This window comes from Arvicanthis niloticus, chromosome 11 (assembly GCF_011762505.2).
Source record: "Arvicanthis niloticus isolate mArvNil1 chromosome 11, mArvNil1.pat.X, whole genome shotgun sequence".
NCBI lineage: Eukaryota > Metazoa > Chordata > Mammalia > Rodentia > Muridae > Arvicanthis > Arvicanthis niloticus.
The window spans coordinates 78,055,801-78,075,646 of NC_047668.1; the positions used below are offsets into that span (position 1 = coordinate 78,055,801).

The window sequence follows — 19,846 nt, forward strand, 5'->3', positions numbered from 1 at the left end:
AGATATTTATTTATAATTTTTGTTTTTAAGTTTTAAATTTTTACTATTATCATTTTTTTTTTTTTTTTGGTTTTTTCGAAACAGGGTTTCTCTGTGTAGTCCTGGCTGTCCTGGAACTCACTCTGTAGACCAAGCTGGCCTCAAACTCAGAAATCCGCCTGCCTCTGCCTCCCAAGTGCTGGGATTAAAGGCGTGTGCCACCACGCCCGGCCTACTATTATCATTTTTAAGAGAGAATCTCACTATGTAATCTTGGCTGGTCTAAAACTCTCTCTATAGACCAGACTGGCCTCAAACTAGCAGAGGTCCATCTGCCTCTGCTTCCTGAGTGCTGGGATTAAAGGTATGGGCCACCTTGCCTAGCTATTATTTGGTTTTTAAGAGTTGTACAAAACACAAGAAGATGTGTCTGACTCATGTATGTTAATTCCACCTTAGAATATTTGTTAACCTCTTCTGGAAATTCTAGTTTGACCTCATTGTCCACCAAGTTCAGTCAAAGTCTGTTCATAGTATAACCTTAAATGATCAGCTACCCAGTGTGAGGAAAGCAGTAAGAAACACCCAAGAGGCCAGCAAAGGAGAAAAGAAACATGCCCCTGTCTCCACAAGGATGTCCCCTCCTCTGCTGCATATGTGTTGGACGCCTCATATCAGCTGGTATATGTTAACATTCTAGTTCAGTTTATTTATTTAAACAACAAATATTTATAAAAGAACAATTTACCAGGGCTGGAGAGATGGCTTTGAAGACCCCCAAACTCGGGAGACCCTTCCTCAAGTCTCAGGAATCACGACCACCCAAAAATCACAAGAAACCATACCTGGATGCAATCAGCAGATGTTTATTGGGAAGAGTTAGCTAGCCAAGGTCAAAACTGCTCGTCCACACAGGAACAGAATTTTGACAAAAGGCCAGCAAGCTGAGGGTTTTTTTTTTTTTTTTATAGCGTGGGGTAGGGAAAAGAAGGAATTTTTGTGAGGTTACACATGATTAGTTGTTTTACAAATTTTGAACATCAGCAGGCTGTAACACTGGGAAAACCTCAGGGGGGGGTGGTAACCAAGAACAGTGGAACATTTCAGAGGAACCTACCCTAAATGATTTAGAGCCACGTGAAAATCACTCTGCATACTCATTCTTCTCAAAAATGTAGTTTTACCATGTCACTGTGCCCTACCCTGTCATTACCAACTATTTCAGGTTAACTATTTCTCACTTGCCATAGCCCCACCCTGAGACTTGAGGAATGTTAATCCAGCAAGTGTCCTCTGATTCAGGGATAATGCCCTCCACCCGGAATGTGTCCCAGGGCAGTGAAAGCCTGAAATCTTACATCCGGTTCCGCTTTCTGGAACTTGCATTCTTTTGCTCAGGTTTAGGGTAAAGAAAAAGCCTATATATATTTCATAAAATGCTCTTTATAATTTTTCACTCTACAGCTTAATGGTTAAGAGCACTGTCTGTTCTTCTAAAGTACTAAAGTTCAATTCCCAGCATCACATGGGAGGTCACAACTGTTTGTAACTCCAGTCTAAGGGATCTGACACCCTTATACTAATGCACATAAAATAAAGTTAAAACAAAAAATTAAAGTTAAAAGAAAAATTTACACCTGTGTGCTATAGCTACTAGACAGTCTGTGTACTCACAAACTTCTACTTTAGAGGTTAGGGTGAGGAAAAACCCTAGAGTACCTTTGTTTATTTTCCAAACTATGAACAGTAAGATTCATATTCTCTCTCTCTCTCTCTCTCTCTCTCTCTCTCTCTCTCTCTCTCTCTCTCTCTTTCTCTCTTCCTACCACCTCCAGGGTTTCTCTCTTGTAGCCCTGACTGTCCTAGAACACTCTTTAGCCCAGGCTGGCCTCAAACTCAGAGACCCACTTGCCTTTGCCTCCCAGTGCTGGGATTAAAAGCATGTGTCACTGCCACTGTTGGACCCTGAGATCCAAACCGGGAAGACACGCTCCCACAGAAACACTCATGGACGGGGGTTCGATGCAAAAGCAAGAGGTTTATTGATCCAGTGCACTGGGGTTCCCCCACATGCAGGCTAGAGGAACCTTTCCCACGCTAAAGCTAAGAGCAGTTTTTATACTGTTTTCACAGGGTTTACCAGGGCAGTCGTATAATCACCTCTTAGACAATGCTAACCACAAAGACTGACCTCAAACGGCTGCTCCCACGCTCAGTTTCTTGGCAACATTATCTTATGACAGTGAGTGTTAGCTAAGTCTATCTTACTATAGCTCCTGTTTACTGAGGTTTATTGTGCTAAGGGCCCAGCTTCCTGATAACCTTTTAATTCTCTTATCTTGTGCCCTTCTCCTGGAATGTATGTGTAAGTCTTTGGAATGTGCTTCTCCTGGAATGTGTCTCTGGAGAAGTTAATTTTTAAGTTTAGGCTGACCTGAGATTCCTTCATTCCACCCCTTTCATTGTGGCTGATTCCAATCTTGGAATCACAAGTTGTCATCCTAGTGTACAGCGTGATATTGTTGTCTAAGCATAAGCACTTGTATAGTATTAATGCGATCCTTAACAAATCTAAACAAGTGATTTAGAATGCAGGTGCCAGAGGTGAGCAAAAGAAGCAAGATTATAAGGGGTCCCATGTTGATAACCCAGCAGCCAACTGACAGAGATCTGGGGTAAGTGTGGGCCATCAGGTATGGGGGGCCATAGTATTTGAAATTGACCAGACAACTTTCCCAGTTTGTGAGAGGACTTCCCATGTCAGTTTTTGAGAAGCATGAGGATTTCCCTCAAGGGCCAGGTAAGAGCCACTTACCCGTCACTATTGAGACCGTAGTCCTGACCACAAGTACCTCAGGTGGAATCATGTCGGCCAGTCTTCATCTGTCTTTGAATCTTTGTCCTGAGTGGGTTTTGAGTGTGCTGAACCATCCAGTCTGATGATGGTTTCTCTGGAGCTGGTTTCACATGAGAGGCATGGACCCAGGCTGATATTTCATCACCTTTACTACCGTGGATATAGTCAGCAGCACCAAGAACGGTCCGTTCCATCGCGGTTCTAGAGTTTGGGCTCGGTGCTGCTGGATGTAGACCATGTCTCCGACCTGGAACCTATGGGATGTTTTCGGGGTCCTAGGTTCATAGGCATAGAACAACTGGGTCCACACTTCTTTCTGCACCACCTTAAGTCCTTTTAACCTAGTGTACAAATCACCGTTACTATGGCAAGTAGGTTCAGTCACTTCTCCTAAGGTGTTCAGAGGAGCGGGTGCCCATATAGAATCTCAAAAGGAGTTAGGTTAAACCTTGTAGGGGTGTTTCTAACCCTAAAAAGAGCCAGAGGAAGGAGCACCACCCAGTCTGTGCTGCCAGTCTCCATGGACAATTTTGTCAAGGTCTCTTTCAAATTTCTATTTATTCTTTCTACCTGACCTGAGCTTTGGGGTCTATAAATGCAATGAAGCTTCCAATCAAACCCCAGGCATTTGGCCAATTCCTGACCTACCTGAGCAACAAAGACAGGCCCATTGTCCAAACCAATTACCTTAGGTACCCCAAACTGTAGAAAGATTTCTTCCAGAATCTTCTTTGACACCACCATGGCTGTCTCTTTCTTTGTCGGAAAAGCTTCTACCCAACCAGAAAAGATGTCTACAAATACTAGAAGGCTTACAATACAAATACCTGGCAGGCTTGATCTCGGTGAAATCTACTTCCCAATAGGCTCCTGGCCTGTCGCCTCGGAGGCACTTGCCAGGTTCAGCCTTGGTTTGACAGGGTACACAGGCATGTACGATGTCCTCGACCAGCCGCATGGCTGAACCAGGTACGTGGAACTTGGTATTTAGCATGGTGGCTACTAGTTTCTTAGCTCCAAGGTGAGTCCATTAGTGCATTTGCCTCACCAGTGTTTCTGCCTCTTTCTAGGGAAAGATTATTTTTTCGGTCGGGATCTTTCACACCCTCAGGTCCTCATCAAACTTTTTTTCAATTTTAGTCATTAGGGCCAGATCCTCAGCCATATATTAGAATGGAGGGGCAAGTTCAGCTTTACTCTTTGTCATAGTCACGACAAGAACCATTCCGCTACCTTCTTCACCTCTTTGTCAGCCATGCTGTTTCCTTTGGCGACCACTGAGGTCTCTTTTTGGTGGCCAGGGCAGTGGATAATGCTCACTTTAGAGGGCAGATGTAGTGCCCCAAGCAGCGCCAATATCTCAGTCTTATTTTTAATTTCTCTTTCAGCTGATGTGAGGAGACCCCATTGCTGGAAAATTGCCCCATGGATGTGGGCTGTGGCAAAGGCACAATATCTGCGTAGATATTAACCTTTTTGATTTCTCCCAATTCTAAGGCTTTTGTCAGCACTATCAGCTTGGTCTTTTGAGCAGAGGTCCCTTCAGGTAGTGCCTGTGCCCATATTACTTTTTGACCATCTTGTGGCCCTGGCCTTTCTTTTCCCATTTTCACTACCATCAGTATACCAGGTTACCTCAGCATCCACCAGAGGCTGATCAGTCAAGTCCTTTCACCAACCATGTGCCTCCACAAGAACTTGCTGGCAGTCATGGGTTGGTGCTCAGAAGTTTGGGTCTGGCAGCAGGGTGACTGAGTTCATCCCGGAGGCCGGGGTGAAAGTGATCCTGTCTGAATTTAGCAGCAAAGTCTGGTAGTGAGTCATCCAGGTATTGGTAAGCCAGTGACTGGGGGAGGGGGGTGGTGGCTGGTGCACCACGCTCTCTAATACGTGAAGAGCCATCACCACTAGATCTTTCCCTCAAGTCAATTTATCAGTGTCTTTGACTAGCTACTGCAGCCACGATTCGCAGGCAGGCAGGCCATACGCCTGCTACAGAGCCTAATTTCTTTGAGATGTGCACCACTGGCCTCTTCCAGGGTCCCAGTTTCTGTGTTAGGACCCACTTTGCTACTCATTTGTTTTCCACCACCGTTACAGATGGAAAGGCTTGGACACATCAGGAAGTCCCAGAGCGGGGGATGACATGAGAGCTGTCCTGATGGGATCAAAGGCAGACTGCTCTTTCTCTCCCCATTTGCATGGCCTGTCATTCTCAGTTAATGGATAGAAGGGCACTGCCATTTTGGCAAACCCTGGGATCCACAATTGACAGAACCCTGCTGTCCCCAAGAATTCTCTCACTTGTCTTGCATTACCTGGTGGGGGGGGGGGAGGGCGGGATGTGGAACACAGTCTCTTTTCTAGCTTCTGGTAACCACTGCTACCCTTCTCTGAGCAGATACCCTAGGTAACTGACCTGTTCTCTGCAAATCTGGGCCTTCTTAGCCAAGACCCTGTATCCTAGTTTCTCCGGTTCAATTAGTAGTAACTGGCAGGTTCCATTGAGGCAGTTAGGGGCAGCAAGGAGGATGTCGTCTATGAATTGAAGGAGGGGTACCTGGGAATTTTCTGCTCTAAATGGGGTGAGATCCCGGTGTAGAGCCTCATTGAAGATGATAGGGGAGTTCTTAAACCCCTGTGGATGCCGGGTCCATGTTAGTTGTCCAGATATTCCTGATTCGACATCCTTCCATTCGAAAGCGAAGATTGGTTGGCTGCTCGGGCTCAGTTGGAGGCAGAAGAAGGTGTCTTTAAGATCTAGCACAGTATACCAATTCCTTTCTAGGGGAAGAGAGAGCAACACCTTTTAAGTATCCCCAGATCTAGCAATCTGAGGATATGAGGTCTAATTCCATCTCGGGCTTCCTTGCTGATTGGATACTAATGGACTGTTACTGGAGTGGCCAAGGCTTTTAGCTCTACATGGACTGCTGGCTGGTTTTTAGCCTCACCCATGCCTGCAGTTTCTGCCCATGCTTGCGGAAACTGGTTCAGCCACCAATTCATATCTCCGGGATTCTTTTTTGGGAGGTCAAAGAGGCGATATTCATCCTCGAGTTTTACAGTCAATACTTATAACACATTTCCTTGTCTATCTTTTACCTGAGGGCCCTCTGGGAGGAAATGAATCTGGGCTCCAATCTTTGCAAGCAGGTCCCTGCCCAGAAGAGGGTAGGGGCATTCTGGAATGACTAAGAATGAATAGGATACCCGGCCCATGCCGAGGTCCACTGTTCTTCGGGTAGTCCATGACTGTTGTTTATTGCCAGTGGCTCCTTGGACCCATGACCTCTTGTCAGGCAATGGGCCCATGATTTATAGAAGGACTGAATGTTGGGCTACAGTGTCCAACAGAAATTGAATGGGTTTTCCCTCCACCTTCAGAGTTACCCTGGGCTCAGAGAAGGGGTCCGAACCCTGTCCTTCCAGTCTCTGTCTTCCCCCAGGGCCAGTATCTGTGGCCTAGGGCTTCCTCTCTGGCTTGGCGGGGTTCATCCCCCTTCTTCTTGGGGGCAATCCCTTGCCCAGTGTCCCCTTTCCTTGCAGTAGGCACACTGGTCTTTGGCCAATGCCTTCCTTCAGTTGCCCGGTATTCTCTGACCTGGCCCTCGACTCTCTCTAACAACTGTGGCCAAAATCCTAGTCAAATTCTTTTCTTGTCTCCTTTCTCTTTTTTTGTTCTCTAGCTTCCTGTTCTTTTTGCCTTCTTTCTTCCTTTTCTTCTTCGTCACTTTCTCTGTTATAGAACACCTTTTCAGCTACCTGCACCAAATCTCTCAAAGACTTGTCCTGTAATCCATTTAACTTTTGCAGCTTTTTTTTTTTTTTTTAAATATCACTGGCAGATTGATCAATAAGGGCTACTGTCACTGTTGCTTTATGCTTATCAGATGTAGGGTCATAGGGCATGAACTGGCAGAAAGCCTTCATCAGCAGTTCTAAAAAGGCTGAAGAAAGCTTGGTAGGCCCCTGGACTGTCTCTCTTAGCCAAATTAGTAGGGTGCAGTACAGCCCCTCGGAGACCTGCCATTAGAGCCTGGTGGTAGACCTTCAAGTGTTCCTTACCTTTAGGCATGTTGAAGTCCCATTCTGGTCAGGTCAGTAGAAACACTGTATTTATTTCATTCTGTAGGAGGGTGGGCCTCCCATCTGTTTCAGGGATGTTCTTCCTGGCCACCAGTAGGACACACTGTCTTTCCTCAGTAGTGAGGAGTGTCTGTAAGAGCTGCTGACAATCATCCCAAGTGGGCTGATGTGAAAAGAGGAGAGAATCAATCAGGTTGGTCAGAGCCTGGGGTTTTTCAGAAAAAGAAGGATTATGAGTCCTCCAGTTATAAAGGTCTGGTGATGAAAATGGCCAGAATTGAAGAGATTGCCGGCCCTAAGCATGGGGGGGGGGATGTTTCATAGGCTCACAGAAGCAAGACAGTGGTCTTGGGGGGTCCCTGCCTGCCCACTCCATGTCCTGCCTGTCAGACCCTCCTGGCCCCTCTCTGCCAGAGGTGCCGAGGGCCCCACCAGCGCACAGCCCCCTTGGCCCCTGGAGGTGGGACCAGGGCTGCCATGGAGTTGGAGGATAAAAGGGAGGGGGATATAGGAGAAGATCAGCATCTAATGTGGGAAGAATCTTTTTTTTCCTTGTCTCCTCCCTTGGGACGTGAGGCTTTCCTCTCCTCATTACCGTCCTTCAGCATGGACACCTCAGAAACCTCGGTCTTCAGTGAACCTGAAAGTGAAACAAACAGGCAGAGCCATGGACGGGGAGAGAGAACCAGGTCTTCCTAGACGTTTATGTAGGGGACCTGGTACAGATGTCTACTGGACCTTTCTGAAAAATTCTTCTTTTAATCTGTCTAACTTTCTCTAAAAAAAAGGATCACTCTGGTGGCCAACTCGTCTGAAAAGACGGCCACTCCGAGGCACACAATGTCTGCCATTTCTGTTTCTTCACTTCTACTGACAGATTATGAGCTCTAGTCTTAACTTTAGTCTAGCGGTCAAGAGTCAAAGATAGTGGGATAGAAAGTGTCTGTCCCATGTCAGGTCAGTCAAAATAGATTACCAGTACAACACCACAGACAATGAACAACACAAACAGAATCAGACACGGACATCGGACATGAGAGCGCTATAAGAGAGCAACAGAAGCCACACCTGATGGTGGAGGCTGGAGACAGACTACCTCCGGATGGAGGAGGACTGTTTCTGATCCCACCTCCCAGAGAGACTCTGGAGCATCCTCCAGTGTCCCTTGGCTCGCAGTGTGCTGTTACATCTACCCCACTGCTTTGGCTACTTCCAATGAGTTCCCTTCTGGAACTCAAAACCTGACCTCTTCCAGGGTCTAAAACAGGTTACTGTTCATGGCTTGCCCAGACATTTCACAGACACAAAACACAAAACAGAAAACGCACAGACCTGCTCGAGTTGACCTCCGATTTCTGAGCCTCGGGGTCTGAGAGAGCATGTGTTTCCCGGCCAACACACCAAAATGTTGGACCCTGAGATCCAAACCGGGAAGATGCGCTCCCATAGAAACACTCATGGACAGGGGGTTCAATGCAAAAGCAAGAGGTTTATTGATCCAGCACACTGGGGTTCCCCCAGACGCAGGCTAGAGGAACTCCAAGCCAAAGCTAAGAGCAGTTTTTATACTGTTTTCACAGGGTTTACCAGGGCAGTCTTACAATCACCTCTTAGACAATGCTAACCACAAAGGCTGACCTCAAACAGCTGCTCCCACCCCCAGTTTCTTGGCAACATTATCTTATGACAATGAGTGTTAGCTAAGTCTATCTTACTATAGCTCCTGTTTACTCAGGTTTATTGTGCTAAGGGCCCAGCTTCCTGATAACTTTTTAATTCTCTTATCTTATGCCCTTCTCCTGGAATGTATGTGTAAGTCTTTGGAATGTGCTTCTCCTGGAATGTGTCTCTGGAGAAGTTAATTTTTAAGTTTAGGCTGAGGCCTGAGATTTCTTCACCACCAGGCTCTAACTTTCTAACTGTAGCCAAAGAAAACAAAAATAAAAAACAAAAAACTACCTGTTACAAACAGTTTCTAGCTTGTTCTGCCAAGTGAAGGCAAAAAAAAAGGAAAAAGAAAAGAGACCAAGCCAGGTTCACACCTGTAAATTCTTTCTAGCTATTTCTCCCCTTCAGGAAAATACATTTATCAAAAAGCCAACTATCTGAAGTGCTGAGCTGGGGGCAGATGAACTCTCTGCTTGCCTTTGGCTCCCCACTCTCTCCTCATTGCCTTCCTTTAAATGTTTAAAATTTTCTTTTCTTTTCATTTTATTTTTAAGGCAGGATTTCATGTAGCCCAGGCTGACCTTGAGCTCACTGTATAGCCAAGGACAGTCTTGAACTCCTGATTCTCTGGCCTCTACTACCCGAGGACTGGAATTGCAGACATGTGTACTACAGCAGGAAGAAATATTCTATTTTATATAATACAGACACATATTAGTATATATGCATGTGTATAGTGTGTGTTCAGGTCTCTTTCTCTTCCTACAGTCACAGAGGTTCCAGGTTTATTTAAGGTGACTGCGTGCCCTTTGTCCTTTGGGAAGATTTCTCAAAGGCAGGCTGTAAACCTTTGTCTTTGAAATTCTCTTTCCTGGTATCTCACTTTTGTCAGCTCTTTGGGTTAGGCAGGTACCGCCTGGGGCTCTGGATTGTCAGCGCTGCTTCAAGAAGCTGAGGTTTATAGGACCCTGTCAACAGTAATGCAGACTCTCAAACTATGTGTTTCAGCAAAACAAATCTTTAGCAGAAACAAGGTACTAAAACAGTGAGTGTGGGCTAGGCATGGTGGCACATGTCCATCATCTCACCCACTGTGGTGCTGAGACAGAGATCCCAGAAGTTTAAGACCCACTTGGACAGCATAGTGAGAACCATTAGAGACAAGGAAACAAATAAAAAGGTTGGAAAGATAGCTCAGTGGGTATTGCATGATCTTGAGGACCGAAGTTCAACTCCAAACTCATGTCAAGAAGCACAGGGTGGTGACATAGACTTGGAGTCTCAGTGCTGGCAAGGGGGAGACAGGTGGGTCCCCAGGGCTTGCTGACCACACAGCCTAGCTTAATCAGCAAATTCCAGGCCTCATGGGAGAAGCCTGTTTCAATACAAGTGGGTGGTACCTAAGGAACAACCCCTGAGGTTGACCTCTGGCCTCCACAAACATGAGCATTAACATGTACATGTGCACCCACACATATAAACACAAAAGAAATAAACATAACAATAACAACAAAAAGTAGATATATTCATCCAAGACTCAGACTTTCTTAGAACCCTAAAACAAAGGCAGGGCATGCTGCGAATACTGGCACACACTTTTAGTCCCAGCACTCAGGAGGCAGAGGCAGGTGGATCTTTGTGAGTTAGAGACCAGCCTGGTCTATAGAGTGGGTTTTAGGCCATCTGAGACTATATACTGATACCCTTCCTCAATGAATTAACTAACCAATTAATTAATTCATAAAAAACCCTCTTGTCTTAAAATTTATTTTTGGTAGATAGTAATCTTTGTCTCAGAAAAGTAATTATAATTCAAGTTCTACAGGAGTCTGATATATATATATGTGTGTGTGTGTGTGTGTGTGTGTGTGTGTATGCACAAGCTCCTTGCAAATAGGGAAGAAAATGAAGAAGTCACAGGATTGCCCTGAGTGAATGTAAATTAGCCCTCTGTACCACCATTGGTACTCCGCAGACAACCTGTGCTTGCTGACGGAGAGGGCTTAACTTATTCCTTATATTCACCATCTCCAAATCCTTAATTCTTAGATATTGGATTACCTCTAAAGATAAGGAAACATTTTATGAGTATAAATAACAGGATTATAGCAAATCCTACAGTATTTTGAACCAGGATTACTGTGGTCAAAATATAGTTTCTTAATCCAGGACTCATAAGTAATTGCCCCCCACTCCCTGTGAATTGTCTGAGTAATCCGATTACAGACAGATGGGAGATGAAAGCCTCAGAAAACGAACCAGGAGTGTTTTTCTTGTTATAATCTCACAAACACTTTTAGTCCTTCCAAGATATATGCTTGCCGATCCATTCTTGATACCCAAAGAATGGCTGTCATGGGGTTACTGCTCTGGGGTGGAGTGGAGCTGAGTGTCTTGGAAGGATTATTAATAGGTTTCCTGTGGGGTGATTGTTTCATTTGTGCCAACAGAAAGGGCATGTAGAGAACAGATGGCTGTCATTCGGCACAGCCTGGCTGCAGATGATAGTGCCCTTCCCACGTTGAGCTTGGAGGAAGCTCAAACCAACGTGGCTATGGGCAGTTGCCCAGTGACTGCTGAAGCCATCCCACACAGCCTGCCTTGAACATTATACTTTGCTCTCTTTTGGGCAGAGAGTCTGGTTTCCTGAGTGGGAGACTAGAAATGATCCACAATCCTGAAGGTAAAGAGGAAAATATCCCAATAACAAAGGTGAGACTGGAGTGCATTTTCTCTATTAAGTATACTGCATGTGTGTATATGCATGCACGCGCGCATGCGTGCTGTGGTGTGTTTGCAGGTGCACTCACCCATGCTTGCTCATGTGAAGGTCGGAGTTCAGCATTGTTCTTGTCCTCTGTCACTCTCTACCTTATTTTCCAGGCCAGCTCTGTCACTGAGTCTGGAGCACACCATTTCAGCTGGACCTGCTAGCTAGCAAGTACCTGGCTTTATGTAGGGATCTGAACTGTGGTCCTGATGCTTGCTCAGCAAGCATTTTACCCCCTGAGCCATCTTGCCAGACCCAGTGTTATCAAAGCAAAGTAGACCTCTTGAGTGCACATATTAGATAGTTGAGTATCTCTGACCCTTCAAGATACACCATCCTCAGGAGACAATACTATGATATCTCTCACCTGTGAATTTAAACTATAATTTCTTCATAAAACTTAGTTGAAATGCTCAGCTTATTTCTGAAGCCCACAAACTAGAGAAGTTTCCTTATTTGTCCGATGAGAGAATGAAACTATTTTGCCCCTCACTATGAAGTCAAGGATGAGCTTGAATCCCTGGTACTACTGTCTTTACCTCCTGTGTGTGCTGGGACTATACACACACACCATCATGCTTGGTTTATACCCTTGTTGGGAATCGAACCCGAGGTTTTATATATGCTAGACAAGCACTCTACCAACTGAACTACAACCCACACCCTTGGAGAGGAGACAAGAAGGACTCAAGGAAGTCTCAAAGTAGGATTCATAATATCCACTGGTTGCTAAGTATTTGAGAGACTGTCCCTTTAAAATTGGCCCCTGTTTTATTTACCTATATTAAGTCATTCACATATACATTCAGTCAGCGAGTATTGACAAGTCACTTAGAATTAGCCAGGCTTTAATCTAGGTAGGCCTCAGAATGTAATAATAATCAAAATATAAAATCGGTGGCCCTTTCTTCTAGTGTTTGCTTCAGTGCTTGAGCCAGATACATCAAACAAGTTCTGGGATGACCGCAGTCAACTGATTTTACTTAGTCTGTCTCTAAGCACTCCTGGCCCTCAATGTTCTTTGATTTCCTTTCCGTCTATCTAATCACTTGTTTCCCACAATGACAAATTTTAGAACAGATTCTCCACTTTGTGTTCCCGAATCTCTCTTTTTGTCAAGGTTTCCCAGAGAAGGAACAGCCCAGTATCAGACCTGGAAGCCCATGAGCAGTGGTCCTGTGTCCGTTCCGAGTTAGGAGGTCCGCAGTGGCAGCGGATTGGAGTGCTGGTGTGCACAGCTTCTGTTCAGCCCAGTGGAAGCCACAATAAGCCAGTTCATCTCAGGACAATAGAGAAGCAGATGGAGCTTGCTGACACTTGAACTTCCTGTTGTTCTTTCTTCACTTGGCAAAACATATCCTACCTTTGAAGATATTGCTTTAGTCATTAAAGGACCAAGAAAGAGGAGTGTTCCTCCCACAACCTCTTCCTCTTGCTCCTCTGCAAGAGAATGCAGCCTTAGCAGCCAGCAAGCTCCCTGTAAGAACCTTGCCCCCTTCATTCAGCCTCCATGGACAAGATTCAAATGTTTGAGCAAAATCTAAAATGTCTACAGTCAGTAAAAAGGAGTGTGCCAACAACCCTCGATATGGTCACACTGACGTCAGAACACTTAACTTCAGCTAAACTGGAGCACTTCAATCAGGTCTGGGGAGCACTTCAATCAGGTCTGTGCTGCTCCAGCGGACTCTGTTACTCGAAGGAGATGGAGGCTAACCCAGGCCATCAGACTAGAGAAGGGGCAACAAAATAATGACTCAGGGAAGTTACAAAGTCTCCAGAGGGTTGTGTGACATCTAACTGTTGATGTGGGTATGGCTATGTCAAGTCTTTCAAGCTATGTAAGGATTCTGCAATTTTTTTTTTTTGATTCTGCAAATTTTTTGTTTGTTTGGTTTTTTGAGGCAGAATTTCTCTGTGTAGTACTAGCTGTCCTGGAACTCGCTCTGTACATAAACTCACAAAGATCTGCCTGCCTGATTCCCAAGTGCTGGGATTAGAGGGGTGCACCACTATTGCCTGGCAAGGTTTAATTTTAATTATGGTTGTGTGTGTGTGTGTGTGTGTGTGTGTGTGTGTGTGTGTGTGTGTGTGTGTGTCTGTGTGTGGGTGGGTGTGGGTGGGTGTGGGTGTGTGTGCAGTGCCTTTGGATGCTAGAAGAAATCACTGGATTCCTTGGAGATGGAGTTATGAGTTGTTGTAAACTGCTCAAGACATGTCCTGGGAACCAAACCAGAATCCTCTGCAAGATGAGTACTTGCTCTCTTTATATTTAGACAGGGTCTCACTTTGTACCCCTGGTTGGCCTAGACCAACTATATAGACTCACTATATGGACCAGACTGATTCAGTTTACAGAGGTCTGCTTGTCTCTGCTGCCTGCGTCTTGGTGTTGAAGGGTGAGATACCATGCCTGCTCCAGAGTCCATGATCTTAACTGCTAAACAATCTTTCTTGCCCTTAGCATCTAACTTTAACTTTATCTGGCACCTGGTGACATAGGCAACCCCTGTTCTGCTCCAGGAGGTTGTTCTTGCCAGAGCTCCTCTCCTCTGACTCCCCCACTTCCTTATCTGGTTCCCACTGGCCCCTTTCTTCTTCCAGAATGCTGTTCTTTAAAGATGTGTAAGAAGCTGGCTGTGAGTGCTTTATTTTGTTTATGGTGTTTTATTTTATTATGTAGATTTTCTTTACTCTGTTTAAATGTTTTCCAGTCATAAAATTTAGAAAATTTCAGTCAGGTGGTGGTGGCACACATCTTTAATCCCAGCACTTGGGAGACAGAGACAGGTGGATCTGCATGAGTTTGAGGCCAGCCTGGTCTATAGAGCAAGTTCCAGGACAGCCAAGACTACATAGAGAAACCCTGTCTTGAACCCCCCTACCCCAATTTCATTTAAGTTCAACTAATTTCTATAGATAGATAGATAGATAGATAGATAGATAGATAGATAGATTTTTTTTTTAAATAAAATGATGAGGTCTCGTGTATCCCAGGCTGGTTTCCAATTATTATGTATCCAAGGATGACTTTGAACTTCTGAGTCTCCTGTCTCCATCCATCTCTCACCAAGTGCTCCCGGGTCAGGTGTGTGCTACCATGCCTGAGTTATTCAGAGCTGGATATTAAACCCAGGGCTTCACACATGTCAAATAAGCACTCTACCAATGAGCTACATCCCAGCCCTGTAACTGGTTTCTCCCACCATCTCCCACCCCACCCCTGACATACTAGGGATAGAACCTAAGGCCTCACACATTCTTGTCAAGTGCTCTAGCACTGAAGTGCTGCCCTGACTCTCTAATACTAGTCCTGTTTATAGTAGAAGAGAGTGCATCCAAAGTCAACTGTTTAAGGTGTCTCTGTCCACTAGTCTCTTCTGGTTCAAATACCGCATGTCAAAGTCAGAGGCTTGGTTCTCATCTGCTGACACTAGTTTTGTGCTTCTGGAAACTTTAAAGGGTGGGATCTAGCCAGAAGAAGGCTTTTGTTAGGGGGCACATCCTCTGGGATTGCACCTTGTTTCAGCTCCCTGCTCAGGCCTCTTCCTGCCTACCCTGAGATGAGAAGCCTTTGATGGCATGTGCTCTCTCTCAATAATTATGTTCTCCATGACCACAGGGTCAGAATCAACAGAGAAAAAGATGGTGGCTCTGGGACCTCTGAACCATGAGCTAAATAATCCTCATTTATGTTGTTTATGGTTATATTTTGCCAGCAATGAGACATCTGAATAATCTAGGTCCTTAATGTGTTTGCAAAGAAAAGATGGACTCCAAATTAGAGAAGGTTGTCTGATGACACTAACCTGTTGGAAATGTTCAAAATCTCCCTGAAGAAGTCTAAGAAATTCCAGATAGACTTCCACCTGATGAGACAGGATGTGTAACAGGCCAGAGTCTCCAGAATTCTTCAAAGGAAGATTGAAATTCTCAGATAATCTAAACTTGCTGAAATAATTGTAGAATCCAACTGGGAGGTGGTGGTTCACACCTTTAATCCTAGCACCTAGGAAGTCAGAGTCAAGCAGATTTCTGAGAGTTCAAGGCCAGCCTGGTCTACAGAGGGAGTTCTAGGACAGCCAAAGCCACACACACACAAACCCTGTCTCAAAAAAAAAAACCAAAAATTAAAGAATTCTAGAATCCGCCCCTCTCTGACCAGAACTATCTTGCATGAGAGCAACAGCCCAAGGAGGAGATGGGAAACATGGACCTGGTGTTTGTCCAACATTTCTCCCCGGTTTTCTCAAGACTCTCAACTGGCATGAAACCTGTTACTCAGACTGAGCTAGCCCGGAATACTGATCAATTCTCCTGCCCCTGCATCCAGAATGCTGGTATTAGAGGTATATGCAGCAATGCCTAGCTATTGTCCAATGCATCTTTACTTTCTGTTTCTGCCTAGCCATGTGGAGCTGTCTTTCATTCCTTGAGAACTCCACTTCTCTTACTACCTTCCTTCCATGGCAGTTATCATATCCTATAATTAGATATTTGTTTGGTAATTTGATTGTCTGATTTCATTATACTGAAGCGTAAAGAAAAGGCACTGTGATTTTGACAGGTTTCTTTTGGCAGACTTATTAGCTTTGTTTTTACCACAGCCTGGCCTTAAACTTTCAACTCCCTTGCTTTTGCCTCTCTGGTTGAGATGACAAATGGGTGCCACCATACTGGCAAGCAATTTCTTTTGTTCAGAAGTACATCTTCAGTGACTAGTGAAATGTAGCTGTGGTGGTGTGAGTAAGAGCCTGTGATGGATGCTTGATCCTCAGTGGACCTATTTGGGAAGGTTAGGAGGTGTGGCCTTGTTGGAGGACATGTGTCCTTAGGAATAGTCCACGCCAGTCTCTGTCTCTATCGCTGTTTCTATCTCTTTCTCTGTCTGTAGATCAGGAAGTAAAGCTCTCAGCTACTGCTCCAGCACCGTGTCTGTCTGCTTCTGACCATGGTAATCATGATGTAACCCTCTGAAACTGTACAAGCCCCTATTTAAATGCTTTCTTCTCTAAGAGTTGCCTTGGTCATGTTGTCTCTTCATATAAGTAGACCAGTAACTAAAACAGTCTTGGATGTGTTTTTGAAACACTTCCTTTTTACGTGGTTGTTTGTTGGCATTTTGAGATTAAGTTCCACGGTGAGTTGTTGGCCTCACATTTGGTGTATGGCCAAAGACGCCCTTCAGTCTCCGGAGCCTCTAGCTTTTGCCTCTGAAGTGTGGAGATTGTAGTTATGAGTCTCCACACCCAGCTCATTGTTTTTAGTGAACCTGTGTTTACATTTTCCAAGTCCAGCTTTCTGTTGCCACCTCAAATTACTTTCTTACAGAAAGTTCAACCTGCTTTCTCTTATAAAATGTCCGGATGCTAAGGAGATAGGAGGAATAATTATACTTTTTACAAGATGATGCGCTTTTCCTTCCCAATTCCTGCCCCCAGTGCAGTTGCTAACAGATCCACAGCCATATGCAGCTTTGAAAACCTTCCCACTTTCCCGAGTAACTCAGGAAAGCACAGCTTTCCTTCTCCATTTTCCTTCTCCACCTCTGTCCCTGCTCACTCTTCCCTCTTTCTCCTGAGTTCCCACCACATGGCTGCTTGTTCACTATGTGATTGACTTCTGGACTGGCTTAATGCAAATGGCATGGCCTTTTCTCTTTCCTTTCTTCACCTCCTCCTCCAGGCAGCTGCTGAGACTTACATGTTGTCTACTGTGGGGTTTTCTTTTAGCTAATAAAATTGTTCTCCTGGCTCGTCTTATGTCAGCCTGACACAGGCTAGGGTCATCCGAAAAGAGGAAACCTCAACTGAGAAAATGTCTCTATAAGATCCTGTTGGAAGGCATTTCCTTAACTAGTGATTGATGGGGAGGACCCATCCTATTGTGAGTGGGGCCATCTCTGGACTGGTGGTCCAGGGTTCTATAAGAAAGCAGGCTGAGCAAGCCATGCGGAGCAAGCCAGTAAACAGCATCTTCCATGGCTTCTGCATCAGCTCCTGCCTCCAGGTTCCTGCCCTGCTTGAGTTCCTGCCCACACTTCCTTCAGTGATAGACAGTGATATGAAAGCATGAGCAAAATAAACCCTTTGCTCCCCAACTTGCTTTCTGGCTATAATTTTTCATCACAGCAACAGAAACCCCAAATAAGACACTATTTGAGTTTGTTTTTAAATTCTTTTATTAATTAGGCTAGGAATCACAATGGGTGGGGAGACAATTTTCTCAGTAATGTGACAACTGTGGTGAGACTCTCCAACATTTCCAGTAATACCTCCACATGTATGATTTGACATGAACCTTACACACACATGCATTGATATATGCATTGTTGTGAGCTTGTTATGGCAGAAACATAAATGAACATGTGTGCATCTTTCTACAATGTCAGAATTTATTGAATAACAGGAAATTCACAAGGTTAAGTGGCTTTAATGGCAGCAATTTGTCAGAATTGCTTCAGCAATCTGGTGAAGGCAAAGGCAGGCTCTTTTATTCCAATCTTAATAACTAATATTAACTCATATCATGATTCACACAGTAAACAGGTTTAAATGTCTATGCAAATATACAGTATCAAGTATGCATTTATATATGTATACATTTAGTGTATATGACTTTATGCATTTATGACTTATTAATAGGGTTATTTAATAAACACTTAATTGTTTGGTTTAACAAAAATATCAATACTGCATGTTGGAAGGAGCTGGAAAAGAATACGGATGTCGGTGAGCAGCAATAAGCCAATAACGTTTGCCTTCATGAGCCGAGAGAATCACAAATGCAGGAACCTGGAGCAGAAACAAATAACTTAAAATCTGAGACTGTTGTGGATAATGCGGTGTAGGTGTGGCAGAGTTACAGGAAAATACCTTTGTCTTTTGTTGTATAAGCCTTTGGCATTTATTGACCTTTTAAACAATGTATGTATATTGCTTTGATAAGAAAAATCAGTTAAAAGGCACAGTCATATTGAAAGGCACTAAATGATTAGCCTGGCTGGTGGTCCACGTGCCTCATTACAGCTCCGCCCCTGTGCTGAAAGAGAGGTGTGTGTGGGGGGGGTCAGAGGACAGGTTGTGAAGTGTTTTATGTGCCTGACCAAAGAGCTTGGGCTTTGTAATGAAAGGATCAGGAGCCTTCAGGGCTGCTCAACAGTGGAATAGTGGAATAATAGGGTAAGACATGCCCTTTGCACATGACTTTCCACGCCTGACTGATCACTCACACAAACATTCTGCCGCATCTTCCCTACCCTCAACATTTATGATAGAAACCTTTAATGTTTTATCAGAAACTTATATATTCATTTTGCTAGTGTTTAGTGCATATAACATCCCTTTATTTTTATTTTATGTGTATGGGTGTCTATCTGCATGTATGTCTGTGCACCACATGCATGCAATGCCCAATGTGGCCAGAAGAGGGCGGTAGATCCTACAGAACTGGATTAGGGGACTGCTATGTAGATTCTGAGATTCAAATCCAGATCCTCTGCAAGAGCAGCCAGTGGGGGGGAAAAAACTCTCCAGTTTCCTAATTTATGTATTTTTTGACCAAACAATTATACTGGTAAAATATAAATACCTAGAAAATACCTAGATTCTGTAACATCACACACACACACACACACACACACACACACACATACACACACGCGTGCGCACTCACCTGTGCGTATACGTTTTTGCTCCTGTGACCTGAGGCCAGAGGCCAGAGGTCAAAGTTCTGCACCATATTTTTTCAGATAAGGACCCAGCTGAACCTAAAGCTTGCTGTTTTGATTAGACCGGCTGGCCAGTGAGCCCGTGGATTCCCCTTCTTCTCGCCCCCCTCCCCCAATCACACATATAGCACTGGGATTACAGATGTATATCACCATGCTCAACTTTTACATGGATGCTGGTAAGTCACCACTTAGCACTCAGAAAGTAGATATGGAGGACCATAAATTTGAGGATATCCTGGGCTATGCAGTGAGACTTTGCCTCAGAAGTACAATAAAACATTCCACAATGGTTGCCTTCTCGTGTAATAAGCCATCTATGTATGCCCATTTTCCATTAAGCCACGATATTTTTACCAGTTTGTAGGTATCAATATATCATCTAAATCCTCCTGTGTACATTTGTGAGAATTTAAAACATGTTCTACATTTTAAAACTAACTCCATAAGGTTTTATTTGAAAAAAAAAAAAACCTATGTTTTTGAAATATTACTTAGAGACTTTTAATACATGCATGGGTGTAGCCTATATTCTGATTTCTATATAGAATATCATTATTACTCCTATATTCTGCCTGTAGAGTGAAAAATTATAAAGACCATTTTATGAAATATGTAGACTTTTTCTTTGCCCTTAGACCTGGGCAGAAAAAGTGCATGTTCCAGAATGCAGAACTGAAAATAAGATTTCAGGCTTTCACTGCTTTAGGACACATTCCGGGTGGAGGACTTTATCCCTGAATCAGAGGACACT

General features: G+C 44.3%; 1 long non-coding RNA gene across 1 annotated transcript; it reads right to left on the reverse strand.

Annotated features, from left to right (window-relative positions):
• Positions 1-1,135: 1,135 nt before the first annotated feature.
• On the reverse strand, positions 1,136-12,689 carry LOC143443937 (uncharacterized). Its single transcript, XR_013113390.1, has 3 exons — positions 12,517-12,689; positions 6,905-7,088; positions 1,136-5,620 (listed from the first exon to the last, which is right to left on the reverse strand). It is a non-coding gene; the product is annotated as an uncharacterized LOC143443937 (long non-coding RNA).
• Between the last annotated feature and the right edge of the window lie 7,157 nt (positions 12,690-19,846).